Source organism: Rhinoderma darwinii, chromosome 6, assembly GCF_050947455.1.
Source record: "Rhinoderma darwinii isolate aRhiDar2 chromosome 6, aRhiDar2.hap1, whole genome shotgun sequence".
Lineage (NCBI taxonomy): Eukaryota > Metazoa > Chordata > Amphibia > Anura > Rhinodermatidae > Rhinoderma > Rhinoderma darwinii.
In genome coordinates this window covers 130,179,960-130,194,869 of record NC_134692.1, presented here as the reverse complement: position 1 = coordinate 130,194,869, position 14,910 = coordinate 130,179,960, and positions in this window count along the sequence as shown.

The window sequence follows — 14,910 nt, the reverse complement described above, 5'->3', positions numbered from 1 at the left end:
GTGTATAGTTTAGGGTAGCATGGGAATAAAATGCTAGAAAAATCAGATAAGACGTAAGATTTCGCAACACAGCAACAGTATCCTGAGAGACGTTTTAATTTGAAGATAGCAATGCCTGGAGATTCACTCTAAAAGTGTCTACCTACAAATTACATTTATCTCCAGAGGATATCTGATAAATGTATGATTAAGCATGCTAGACCGCTTTTCCATTCAAAAGCCTCATCGCTGTAGTCAAGTGGTATGGGGGACTCGGGTCCCCCATTCTAGTGATCGGTGGGAGTCCCAGAGATGGGGACCCAATAATCATACATTTGTTACCTATGCTGTGGATACATGATAAATGGAAAACCCTTTTAATACAGTTTAGACCAATGTATTGGTCTAAGGGGGGATTCACGCGAACGTGTATTCGGTCCGTGCGGGCCGCGTGGTTTTCACGCGCCACGCACAGACCAATACAAGTCTATGGGGCAGTACAGAAAGTCCGTGCTTTTTGCGCAGCGTTTGTCAGCTGCGCAAAAAACGCGACATGTTCAATATCTCTACGTATTTCGCGCATCACGCACCCATTGAAGTCAATGGGTGCGTGAAAACCGACTGAAACAGCGCACCAGCTGTCAAAAGGATGAATGTAAACAGAAAAGCACCACGTGCTTTTCTGTTTCCAAACATCCAAACGGAGTGTCTTTTTAGATGAGCGAACCCGGACAACCGAACCGAACTTCACCGTGTTCGGCCGAACTCGTTTTGGCCGAAACCGGCCAAAAAATTTCCGGTACGCGACGTCAGGAGATAGTCACTGTCCAGGGTGCTGAAAGAGTTAGGCCTCATTTACACGAGCGTATTATACGCGCGTGCGACGCGCGTGCTTTTCACGCGTGTCGTACGCACCTATAATAGTCTATGGGGCTGTTTAGACGATGCGTGAATTTTGCGCAGCGTGAGTGCGTTGCGTAAAACTCACGACATGTTCTATATTCTTGCGTTTTTCACGCAACACGCACCCATTGACTTCAATGGGTGCGTGAAAACAACGCATGCCACACTGACGGTCCTGCGTTGCATGCGCGAAAATCACGCAAGAGCTGTCAAAAGGATGAATGTAAACAGAAAAGCACCACGTGCTTTTCTGGTTACAAACATCCAAACGGAGTGTCAAATTAGAGATGAGCGCACCGAACTTCACCGGGTTCGGCCGAACTCGTTTTAACCGAACCCGGCAAAAAATGTTCGGGTACGCGACGTCAGGAGACAGTCACTGCCCACGGTGCTGAAAGACTTAAACTGTTTCAGCACCATGGACAGTGACTTTCGATCACAATATACATATACGTGTAAAAAAAAAAAGAAGTTCTGACTTACCGATAACTCCCGGCTTCTTCCTCCAGTCCGACCTCCCGGGATGACAATTCAGGCCAAGTGACAGCTGCAGCCAATCACAGGCCAAGCACAGGCTGCAGCCAATCACAGGCTGCAGCGGTCTCATGGCCTGCCGCGTCATCCTGGGAGGTGGGGCCGGATGACAAGAGAGGGACGCGTCACCAAGGCAACGGCCGGGAGACCGGACTGGAGGAAGCAGGCAGTTCATGGTAAGTGTGAACGTCTTTTTTTATTCACAGGTTGGTGTAGATTGTGATCGGCATTCACTGTCGAGGGTGCTGAAAGAGTTACTGCCGATCAGTTAGCTCTTTCAGCACCTTGGACAGTGACGGCCGTCGACTACCTCATCTCTATGATGGCGGCTGCGCGAAAATCACGCAGCCGCGCATCATACACGGATGACACACGGAGCTGTCAATTGCCTTTTGCGCACGCAAAACGCAGCGTTTTTTTGCGTGCGCAAAACGCACACGCTCGTGTAAATGAGGCCTTAAACTGTTTCAGCACCACGGACAGTGACTTCCGATCCCAATATACATGAACCTGTAAAAAAACGAAGTTCTGACTTACCCATAACTCCCGGCTTCTTCCTCCAGTCTGACCTCCCGGGATAACAATTCAGTCCAAGTGACAGCTCCAGCCAATCACAGGCCAAGCACAGGCTGCAGCGGTCACATGGACTGCCGCGTCATCCAGGGAGGTGGGGCCCGATGTCAAGAGAGGCGCGTCACCAAGGACGCGTCACCAAGGCAACGGCCGGGAGGGAAGTTCTCGGTAAGTACGAACTTTTTCTTTTTTTTTAACAGGTTGCTGTATATTGTGATCGGCATTCACTGTCGAGGGTGCTGAAAGAGTTACTGCCGATCAGTTAGCTCTTTCAGCACCTTGGACAGTGACGGGCGTCGACTAGCCTCATCTCTATGATGGCGGCTGCGCGAAAATCACGCAGCCGCGCATCATACACGGATGACACACGCACGCAACGTTCGTCTGAATCTGCCCTTAAAGGTCTTTCCTGGGGCAAAAATCTTACCCATGGATAGACTGTTTCAGCCACCCTTGACATCTTGTTAGAGTTAAGGTCCTTTTACATCGGCCCATTTTGGCCGGTACATCGAGCGCCGATCAACGAGTCAGCTTGTTGATCGGCACTCGTTTGCTCCTTTCACAAGGAGCTGGTATGGGGACGAGCACTCGTTACTCCGATCGCTTGTCCCCATACATTTCTATCATGTCGACAGCGCGTCTCCGTGTTTACACAGGGAGATGTGCTGCCGACAAAGATAATATCTGGGGCATTTAAGGTGATACAATCAGCCGATGAATGAATGAACATCGGCTGATCGTTGCCTTGTTTACACAGGGCAATTATCGGGAACAAGTGTTCTGTCAACGCTCGTTCGCCCGATAATTTGCCAGTGTAAAAGTCAGTGAAGGACAGGATAATGTGGTCCATCTAAGTTACGGACTGAGATTTTTAGTAGATAAGCTGTCCACTATGGATGAATCATGAAACACTGGATATTGACTGCTAAGTAAACTTTGACTACTGTGTACAAAACTTTTTCAATTTCTTGAACAAAGAGAAAGTCATCCAACCCAAAAACAGACGGCTCACACTTCTACCTAGCAGCATAGCCAGAGCATGCTCCACTGATTTTCTAATATTCCAGAAGTTGGAATCCAATCTGTTGTCTGATCTCTCTTAAACTGTACAATGTGTTATACAGCCGGAGAATAGCTGGGAGGGGATGTCTGAGGTTGAGCAGCTGGTCACGAGACTTTCAATCACAAAACGAGATCTTCAGACAAGAAACACAATTTGTGAGTTCTTTGCTACAGCAATACTATCATTAATGGCAATGTCAATAGCTCCTGTAACTCAAGGACAGTTCGGAGCATGAATTACATTTATCTTGATACAATGTGGAAAACACAGCTATAGACCTATACCAGCATTGTATTCCTCACAATAGAGTATGCATTTTACTTTGCTGTGTATTATTCCCATGTCTTGGTGTACCATCATGTACAGTTTTTACCCTTTAGATGACAGCTCTAGGGAATCAGAGTTCAGCAATTTTGTCAAATTGTCTAGCGCCATAAACTCTGCCTATCAAGTAGACCATAGAACACTATAGTGCACTTCTCACATCTACCGCCCTCTGCAGGCTCCCCATTGTCCCTCCATGAGTGTCCTCCTCTCATGCTGTCAGTGCCTAACGAAAATATAACATATTTTTCACATATATTTTCGTAAATATTTTCAGGCCTACTGTGCTTATAGGTACATCCAGCTCTCTATGTAAAATAACTTGTGTATTGAACAATACATAGAGCAGATTGGGTCCTATCCTAAAAGAAGAATTAAAGGAATTGTCTGGTTTCAGCAAATTAATGTTATTTTTGTATTATTAAAAGTTGTAAAATTTTCCAATATATTTTCTGTATTCATTCCTCACAGTTTGCAAGATCTCTGCTTGATGTTAATCAGTAGGAACATTCTTTGTTTACTTACAGTGGATACAATTCTGTCCATGGTCATGTGATGGAGACACAGGTGCGTGGCTCATTACAGAGTCATGTGATGGACACACAGATGCTGGGATCGTTAGAAGACACAGCTCTCATACACATACTCTAACTAACAAGTCGAGCACATGTGTGTCCATCACATGACCATGGACACAATTTTATCCACTGGTAGTAAACAATGAATGTTCCTACTGATCTTGAAAACCGTGAGGAATTAATACAGAAATTATATTGGAACATTGTATAACTTTTCATTATACAAAAAATAAAATTAATTTGCTGAAACCAAATAAATCCTCTAAAATGGAATTTCCCTCTATGTCCTTGCTCTTGCAAGCATCCCTGGAGGACCGAGTACTTGTATCCCCTCTACCTTTAAACATTCCTTGTAGAAGATCCAAGAAGCTCTTCAAACTTGTGATGCCTGTCGAACAGAAGGACCCTGGTTTGCTCACATTGCCCATGAGGAAGGAAGATGTGACTGAACCGAGAAGAATCCCCCTTTCCATGGGCACCATTGTCTACAGAGGCATCCTCTATGGCAGTGGTTCCCAACGTTATAACCACGGGAGAACATGTGAAAAATAGTTCACCTCCCAGGGAACCCCTACTCCCATTCTCACGTCAAAGAAACTTTGCGTGTTAGTGGTTAAAGCATTCTAAAATGTTAGATTCTGGTCAAAAGTAGTCAACTGTTTGACTGGACTCAAGCCAAGCATCTTTAAGCAGTCTGAAATCATCTTTCCATCTCTACTGTCAAAGGGACATCACTTGCTGCTGCTTAATTCCAGGAAACCCCTGATTAGGTTTCGAAACCCTAGGTTTCCGGGAAGCCCTGGTTGAGAAACAATGCTTTACGGTATGGATTCCTTTGGGTTTGAGGTTAGTCTCATGATTGATATTAAGGCATTCTACTCGGTTGGATGGACACTTGACATGCTTTCATGACCTCAACTACTTATCCTCGGCTTGAGGCTGGGTTCACACGACCATGTTACGTCCGTAAGGTACGTAACGTATGTCGGCCGGAAGACCCGGACCGAACACAGTGCAGGGAGCCGGGCTCCTAGCATCATAGTGATGTACGATGCTAGGAGTTGCTGCCTCGCTGCAGGACAACTGTCCCGTACTGTAATCATGATTACAGTACGGGACAGTAGTTCCACACAGAGGCAGGGACTCCTAGCGTCGTACATCACTATGATGCTAGGAGTCCGGCTCCCTGCACTGTGTTCGGTCCGGGTCTTCCGGCCGAAATACGTTCCGTACGTTACGGACGTAACATGGTCGTGTGAACCCAGCCTTAGGTTACATTCAGACGAGCGTAGCTAACCTCAGACTAAGCTCGGATGGAAAAATTGCAGTTTTTTATGTCTGAGGTGCACCCGTGCAGGACGCGTTGTCACGGATCCCCATAGAGTTTTCTACGGAAGGATGCGTGACACGCAGTATAATAGGACATGTCCTATTTTTTCACGGACCCTTCACACGCTCCGTTGAAACAACGGTCATGTGAACGGCCCCATTGAAGTACATGAGTCCGTGTGATGGCCGTTAACAGCCGTCACATGGACTACATATACGCTCGTCTGAATGAGCCCTAACTCTTAGATTGTCTTATCCTGTGATTTAATAGCATGGTCTGAGCAAGTCAGCAGAATTGTATAGTAGTACCGTACCTATAGACCTCCTCATTACAGATGTAGCAAGCACCAACTTGACAAACGGCACCCTATGCTATATACGTAATGAGCTAATCTATTACTAAGTTTAAGCGTGGCGTCCTACATTAATAGAGTGACGCGCCGTTTGTCAAGTTATGGCTTGCTACATCTGTAACCCAAATTAATAATGAACTCTCTGGTCCTGTTCCAACCCTATATACAAAAGGCATATAAGAAACCCTAATATACTGCACATTCAAAGGGTGATGGTATATCAGTATACATCATGGTATATATCAGTGTTGATTTCGTGCTTAGGACCAGGGATGAAGCTATAAAGAGTGCAGAGGTAGCAGTTGTACCCGGGCCCTGGGGCCTGAGGGGGCCCAACAGCCCCTTTGCCACATAGGAAGACACAAGTATTATAAATGGCACATGGTAAGTGTTTGTCCAGTTAAAGGTTTTGCATTTAGGCCTAGGAGTTAAACCTCCACCTTAGAATCTGAACATAATAATATCTAAATAAGTATTTTGTGTTCTTCTTGTTTTCTTCTGGGTCACCGCAGGGTTCTCCAGTTTGTATCCATTGTATTGTTCCTGCAACCCTATTATTTATTTTAACAAAAAGTTGTCCCTATGATCATTATAAATGCCTGAAAAAGACAAAATCTGCCAGCACCAGAGGCTGTATCTCCAATCCTCCCACGGCTCATCTCACCTCATGACACTAATAATTCCCAATTAAACTGTGATTTCACAACGTTAAGTATTTGATGCTTTAAGGTTGAAAATATTCAAATGGTCTTCTCTGCCGCAGCGAAAAACAAGGTTTTAGTGGCAAAACAATTAGAAATAAACTTTGCCCCCAATATAGACTACTGAGCATAGCAGAGTCCAGAGGGACTATGAGGGAATACAAATATGGAAGCATTTTATGGGCTTGAAGCAAACAGTACATATTCACAGAAGAAATTCTGAAACGCAAGGACCCCAAAAAGCCCGCAAAATAATCATCTTCATCCGAGCTTGAGTATTAAAAGAACTTATTATACCGAATATTCACATTTACATACAGCTGAAATAAGTTTCATAGTAAAAGTCTCTTAATCTGGCACTACCAGTAAGGTGCTGGTTTATCAGATTTTCCTGAACATTTACATAATACTTACATAGGTTTTACAGGTTATCTGCAAATCCATAGAATATGCAATAAATGACTGATTTTTTGGGGTCCACATATATGGCTGTTTCTGTATATCCCATAGACTTTACTGTAGGGGTGCCGTGTATACACCTATCAGGCTATCCTGACTACTCCTCCCTCCAACCAACAGATTCTAATGACTAACAGGGGATTTGAGGCCCCTCAGTCTTGTGATTGGTTGGGATCTCAGTGGTCATATCCGCACTGATCAGAAATGTATGGCATTTTCTATGGATATAAAATAAAAAGTTGTTTTTTTTTCTTCAGAATACCCCATCAAAGGGGTATTCCGATCGAATAAAGTGATGGAATATGCCTAGGAAATACCATGACTTTACGATTGGTGGGGTTGGATCTCTAGGTCCCCCACTGATTATTAAAATGGAGGGACTGCAGCGCTTATTTACTGTTTCCCATACACAGTGGCGTCCCACAGTCCCAGCCTCTCGCTATGCAGGGAACTGCAGCACGGCCCCATTTAAGTGAATGGGGCTGGCAGTAGTTCCCTGCAAAGCAAGGGGGCAGGGAGAACTGAGAAAGGGGCGCAGCAGCACTAAATGTGAGGTCAGACCCCGACTGAATTTTCCAGAGGTCAGACCCCCACTAATCATAAAGTGATGGTATATCCAAAGGATATGCCATCGCTTTATAAGATGGGGATATGCCTTTAAGAAATTCAGTAATATATTCCTTTAGGTTCACCAAAGGTAAATCTATAATGTGAACTAATTATAGGAATCACTTAGGAAGATAATACAATTACTTTGTAAATTTAATCTACTAATTGAGTTTTTCGACCCCTAAGAATAATGGCCATTGATCCTCATATTGAAAAAAATGTTATATACTTAATGTTTAAATTCATGGATACGGATGAACATGGCCAATCGATGTCCGCATCGGTAATAAGGCGCACATGACTCTCCTTCTGTGAAACATACCACATTGGTAAAAAGACTCTTCTTTCTTGCTAGACTTTTAATCTGCAGGAACTGGGTTTTTTTTCTAGAATTTTATCTAGTCCAGAGTGGTTAAGAAAATGTATATGTATGAGATTACGCTTAATGAAACTGATTTTTCCCGGCTATGCTCTAGTTTATTTGTGTATATATTGTGTAGGGTTTTCTTCCATCCTCGACTTCTGTGGGAAATTCATACTGTATATGTACACATATTGTATTTTTTTTTATATGCTTGTATAATTTTGTATGTCGAATAAAAAGGAAAAAAAAAGGAAAAAGACATGCCATTCATACTGACACATACACTACCGTTCAAAAGTTTAGGGTCACTTAGAAATTTCCTTATTTTTGAAAGAAAAGCACAGTTTTTTTCAATGAAGATAACATTAAATTAATCAGAAATACACTCTATACATTGTTAAAGTGCTAAATTACTATTCTAGCTGCAAACGTCTGGTTTTTAATGCAATATCTACATAGGTGTATAGAGGCCCATTTTCAGCAACCATCACTCCAGTGTTCTAATGGTACATTGTGTTTGCCAACTGTGTTAGAAGGCTAATGGATGATTAGAAAACACTTGAAAACCCTTGTGCAATTATGTTAGCACCGCTGTAAACTGTTTTGCTGTTTAGAGGAGCTATAAAACTGACCTTCCTTTGAGCTAGTTGAGAATCCGGAGCATTACATTTGTGGGTTCGATTAAACTCTCAAAATGGCTAGAAAAAGAGAGCTTTCATGTGAAACTCGACAGTCTATTCTTGTTCTTAGAAATTAAGGCTATTCCATGCGAGAAATTGCCAAGAAACTGAAGATTTCCTACAACGGTGTGTACTACTCCCTTCAGAGGACAGCACACACAGGCTCTAACCAGAGTAGAAAGAGAAGTGGGAGGCCCCGCTGCACAACTGAGCAACAAGACAAGTACATTAGAGTCTCTGGTTTGAGAAATAGACGCCTCACAGGTCCTCAACTGGCAGCTTCATTAAATAGTACCCGCAAAACGCCAGTGTCAACGTCTACAGTGAAGAGGCGACTCCGGGATGCTGGCCTTCAGGGCAGAGTGGCAAAGAAAAAGCCATATCTGAGACTGGCTAATAAAAGGAAAAGATTAATATGGGCAAAAGCACACAGACATTGGACAGAGGAAGATTGGAAAAAAGTGTTATGGACAGACGAATCGAAGTTTGAGGTGTTTGGATCACACAGAAGAACATTTGTGAGACGCAGAACAACTGAAAAGATGCTGGAAGAGTGCCTGACGCCATCTGTCAAGCATGGTGGAGGTAATGTGATGGTCTGGGGTTGCTTTGGTGCTGGTAAAGTGGGAGATTTGTACAAGGTAAAAGGGATTTTGAATAAGGAAGGCTATCACTCCATTTTGCAATGCGATGCCATACCATGTGGACAGCGCTTGATTGGAGCCAATTTCATCCTACAACAGGACAATGACCCAAAGCACACCTCCAAATTATGCAAGAACTATTTAGGGAAGAAGCAGGCAGCTGGTATTCTATCTGTAATGGAGTGGCCAGCGCAGTCACCAGATCTCAACCCCATAGAGCTGTTGTGGGAGCAGCTTGACCGTATGGTACGCAAGAAGTGCCCATCAAGCCAATCCAACTTGTGGGAGGGGCTTCTGGAAGCATGGGGTGAAATTTCTCCCGATTACCTCAGCAAATTAACAGCTAGAATGCCAAAGGTCTGCAATGCTGTAATTGCTGCAAATGGAGCATTCCAAGACGAAAGCAAAGTTTGAAGGAGAAAATTATTATTTGAAATAAAAATCATTATTTCTAACCTTGTCGATGTCTTGACTATATTTTCTAGTCATTTTGCAACTCATTTGATAAATATAAGTGTGAGTTTTCATGGAAAACACAAAATTGTCTGGGTGACCCCAAACTTTTGAACGGTAGTGTATATAAAATGTTATTACGCTGCCACAGTGAACAAGATACAACCAGAAACCATGACAGAGGCACAAAGGCAGAATTTAAAGGGTATGTATATTATGTGTATATTACAGTTTGCTGTTTTTAGACAATATAAGCAAAATGGACATTAATTTTAGAGGTTGAAAAACCCCTTTAATTAATATAATATTTCTTTACCTCAAGGGTATGTTCACCTTCACTACCAATGTTTTTAATTGTTGCAATGCAACTAAAATGGAAAATTAGGCAACTAGTGAAAATAGTCTTGATTAAAACCCTCTTATCATTTTGTGTCTACAGACCTTATGCCGACCTATGTGTCTTCGTAGTACAAACAACCATTGTGTCGTCTGATTCTGCAGTCACATTCCCCTCCATCTTTGCTGTAGTTATTACCAACTTACATTTAATAGGTTAGCAAGAAATAGGGGGCAGAAAAAAGGGAGTATAACTGCAGTATCAGACTACACAGTTTGTTTGTAGTCTGTTACCATGGAGACATATAGGTCTACACAGGAGCTGTAGACACAAAATAAGAGATATGAGATTTTTATTTAAGACTATTTGCAAAGTTGCTTCATTTTCCATTTTAGATTCATTGGAACAATAAAAAAAAGGTTAACTTAATAGATTACTGGTAATCCTTATGTATAGCGCAGTAGCTAGTAACTGTGTATTACGAATGTATTCCCAGGTTTACCAGCTATTTATTAAAACTTATTTTTAAGTGAACTTGAGTGAGAACCGAACAATTTATGCAGAAAATATTCCATTACACGGAGATAAATACAGCACGAAATAGGATCAACAATATCACTGACAGCACAACAAGGCAGCGAGATGCAAATCTATTCAAATATACCCTTGTCAAAAAAACATTGAATTGATGGGCTAAGTGCATTTCTGGAGAAGCCTTTGATGTAAATCAGGGGGAGATGGAGATCAGTCTACTATTATCTTATACTCCAAGCAAGGATTGTCCCTCGACATTACTCTGTAAAAATGACATTCACATCCATAGCCTGCCAGGGATATTCCCATTTTGGACATTGATGGCATATCCATAGGACATGCCATAAAGTTCGATAGATGTGGATCCCACCTCTGGGACTTGCAACTATCCCTGGAACAGGGTCCCCTAACCCACGTCCTACTCTCTACCGCTGTTTCCGGAACTCTCATCGAAGTAAGTGAATGTTAAGGAAATAGCATAGCACAGCGAGCTACGCTGTTTCCGGAACTCGGAGTTACAGAAACAGCAAAGTTCACTATGCTATGCTGTTTCTGTAACTCCAACCCACTTTTTTTGGAACAGCGTAGCAAAACCCCCTCAGCTGTTTCTGGAAAACCTGGCTACCTTGTAAATCAGTGGTCAGAGACCAGTGATACAGTGACAAGGTAGGACATTGACAGGGGGCCCCTCTAGATATAGGTGCTGGTCCCAGGGGTTGGACCTGAATCTATGGGACATGGCATATTCTGTGGTTTTGCCATAAATGTACGAGATGGGAATAACGCATTAAGGGTGTGCAACCTATGAGGTCACACAAGGAGCATCAGATGCCATTGAAGAAGGGGGCACCACTGGCCTCATAGCTTGCAACCTGATCCCACAATGTTTTCTCTTTTTGCAAACTGTATTATTGTATTATTTGGGCACTATATGGTAGACCATAAAGGAGATGGGGGGCAATACAAGGAGCTGTAGAGGGCACTATTCAACTTACAGCCGACCCTGTTCACATCATAGTAATGGTAAAACAGGTAGTCAAGTAATAAACCATTAGCTCTAATACCAGTCATTGCCTTCGGACCATGATGATGGGTCAGCACTAACTTTACCATATGGCGGAGTATTGATTTGGCAGATTGTTTGCTTTCCCTGGCTGACCTAATTACTTTGATATATTTTAGAACAGCCCGAAGCTTAGAAATAATGAAATACAATACCAGCAACAGCTTGAAAAAGTTCTGTTTCCAGATTTGCATTTGCCAATGATAAATCGAGCTGTCACAATTATTGTAATAAAGGAAAAATCAAAAGTCACTGAAGAGCAATTCTACCCAAGAGAAAAGCCTTAACCTTTACCACAGGCTCAATACTTCTTCAGGGACAGACCAGGGGGCTACAAAAAGTGACAACCCCTCTAAAGCTGGCCACAACCGTTACATATTTATTGACAGATTCTACCAATTTGACAGGATCCACCAACAATCTGATGTATAGGGGGAGAGCCCGACCGCCCGCTGACATCTCCAGTCAGTCAAAACATGGTTTGGAGTTTATCTTGTCTAATTCTTTGTTTTCCAAGGAGATAAGTGGCATCAGAGTTGACTGGCAACCGCTCATCTAACCTCCTATGGAAATAACATGCAGGCTGAGCCAAGTCTCATGTATATTTTTATAGAGTTAGTTAAGATAGCTGTTTAGCCAACATCCAACATGTATGGTCAGCTTAAGGTTTGTTTCAATTCTTATTAAGAGTTCAAATTCTGTGCTGATTAATTCCATAACATAACTTCATAGGGTTGGAGCTCAGTTTTTTCTGTTATAAAGCTTAAAATTTTTGGCTTCTAGTGGATGATTAAGGTTCTTCCCAACACTGAATTTGTAACGGCCACAGCTCCCCGCCGCCGCCGTATACTCACTTCTCCGAGGTGCCCCTCATAGTTACATAGTTGCATAGTTGATAAGGTTGAAAAAATACACTGGTCGATCAAGACCAACCTATAATCCTACCGTGTTGATCCAGAGGAAGGCAAAACCCCCATGAGGTTGATGCCAATTGCCTCATTAGGGGAAAAATTCCTCCCTGACTCCAATTTTGGCAATCAGAATAAATCCCTGGATCAACATCCCATCTCCAGAATCTAGTACTCATAACCTGTAATATTATATTTTCCAAGAAAGACATAAAGGCCCTTCTTGAACTTGTTCAAAGAATCAACCATCAAAACATCCTGTGGCAGAGTCCCATAGTTTCCCATAGATCCATAGTTGCCCACTTCAGTCTTTTTCTTCAGGGTGCTAGCCGTTTTTCTGACGGTTAGCACCCTGACCCATTCCTTTCAATGGGGCCATGCACACTTCAGTTTTTTTGACGGTCCCGTTGCTCCGTTCCGACAAAAGTAGAGCATGTCCTACTTTGGTCCGAGATTCCGTGACCGTGAGACCCATGCAAGTCAATGGGGCCTTCAAAAAAACTGAAGGCACACGGAAGGCATCCGTGTGCCGTCCGTGTGTGACGGAGCCGTTGCCTAGCAACGGCCGGGCGAGCAGAAGTACATTACAGAAATATTACACTAATCGGCAGCCACTTGTCTCTTTCAATCACTGATAGAGAGAAGAGGCTGCTGATTAAAAATAAAATAAAAAGCAGTTCATACGTCCCCCGGTCGTTGTCTTGGTGCCGAGTCCCTCTTCTTCCTCCAGTCCAAGCTTCCTGTATGACGCAGCAGCCTGTGATTGGCTGCAGAGGCCGCTGCAGTCTGTGAATGGCTGCAGAAGCGGTCACGTGGGATGAAGCGTCATCCCTGGAGGCCGGCCTTCTGACGTCATCCAGACTTGCGTGACCGCCACTACAGCCTGTGATTGGCTGCAGCGGTGACATGGGATGAAACGTCATCCCAGGAGGCCGGACAGGAGGAAAGTAAGTATGAACTTATTTTTTTATTTTTTATTTCATTAAGGCTGGGTTCACACGACCTATTTTCAGACGTAAACGAGGCGTATTATGCCTCGTTTTACGTCTGAAAATAGGGCTACAATACGTCGGCAAACATCTGCCCATTCATTTGAATGGGTTTGCCGACGTATTGTGCAGACGACCTGTCATTTACGCGTCGTCGTTTGACAGCTGTCAAACGACGACGCGTAAATGGACTGCCTCGGCAAAGAAGTGCAGGGCACTTCTTTGCCACGTAATTTGAGCTGTTCTTCATTGAACTCAATGAAGCACAGCTCAAGATTTACGAGCGTCTCAGACGCCTCGTAAATTACGAGGAGGAGCATTTACGTGTGAAACGAGGCAGCTGTAAACAGTCTGTCTTTTCACACGTAAATGCCTCTCATCGTGTGAACCTACCCTAAAATTGTATTTTGCGAGCGCCGAGCATGGTCTTTCTTCAGCGCTAGTCACTGTCCAGGGTGCTGAAAGAGTTAAAGCCGATCAGTGCAGCCCATTAACTCTTTCAGCACCCTGTACAGTGACTAGCGCTGAACAACCATGCTCTTTCAGCACCCTGGACAGTACCATGCTCGTGCACACGGAAATCACACGGCCGCTGAAACGGGCACACGGATCCGTCAAAAACGGCCGTGAAAACGGTGACGGAAGTGTGCACGAGGCCTTACAGTAAAGAATCCCCGTCTGTGATGATGGTGAAACCTTCTTTCCTCCAGACGCAGAGGATGCCCACTTATCCTTGTCATGGCCTAGGTGTAAAAAGAACATTAGAAAGATTTCTGTACTGTCCAGTTATATATTTGTTCATTGTAATTAGATCGCCCCTAAGCCGTCTTTTTTTATAAACTGAATAGCCCAAAGTTTGATAACCTTCCTTGGTACTGCAATCCACCCATTCCCTTAATTACCTTGGTCGTCCTTCTTTGCACCTGTTCTAGTTCAGCCATATCCTTCTTATACACAGCTGCCCAAAATTGTACACAATATTCCATGTGTGGTCTTACTAGTAATTGATATAGAGGCAAAACAATGTTCTTGTCATGAGCATCTACGCCTCTAATGATGCATCCCATGATTTTATTTGCCTTGGCAGCAGCTGCCTGGCACTGGTTGCTAAAGGTAAATGTACTCTCCACCAATATCCCCAAGTCTTTTTCCTCAGCAGTCTTACCCAGTGTTTTACCATTGAGCATAAAGAACGATGTCAGAATACTGATCAGATGAGGGTCAAATTGACCCCTAAAATTTGCAATAGTCTGCAATTTTTGCACAATGCTGGAATCCCACACAAAATGTTAAAGGGGTTGTCACATGCAGAGAAATAACTTACAGCTGCTCCAATGCTAAATGTCACAGTGCCCCCAATTTTTTTTTATAAAACTGGTTTCTTCTCATGTGGCAGACTGGCATTAGGCACCCCCAGGCACCAGGGCCCAGGTATGGCTGCTACCTCTGCACCCCCTATAGAAACGCAACTGAAGTCATGACAGGCATTGCTGGAATATCGCTAGGATACACCATAAATGTCAGCTCGAAGGG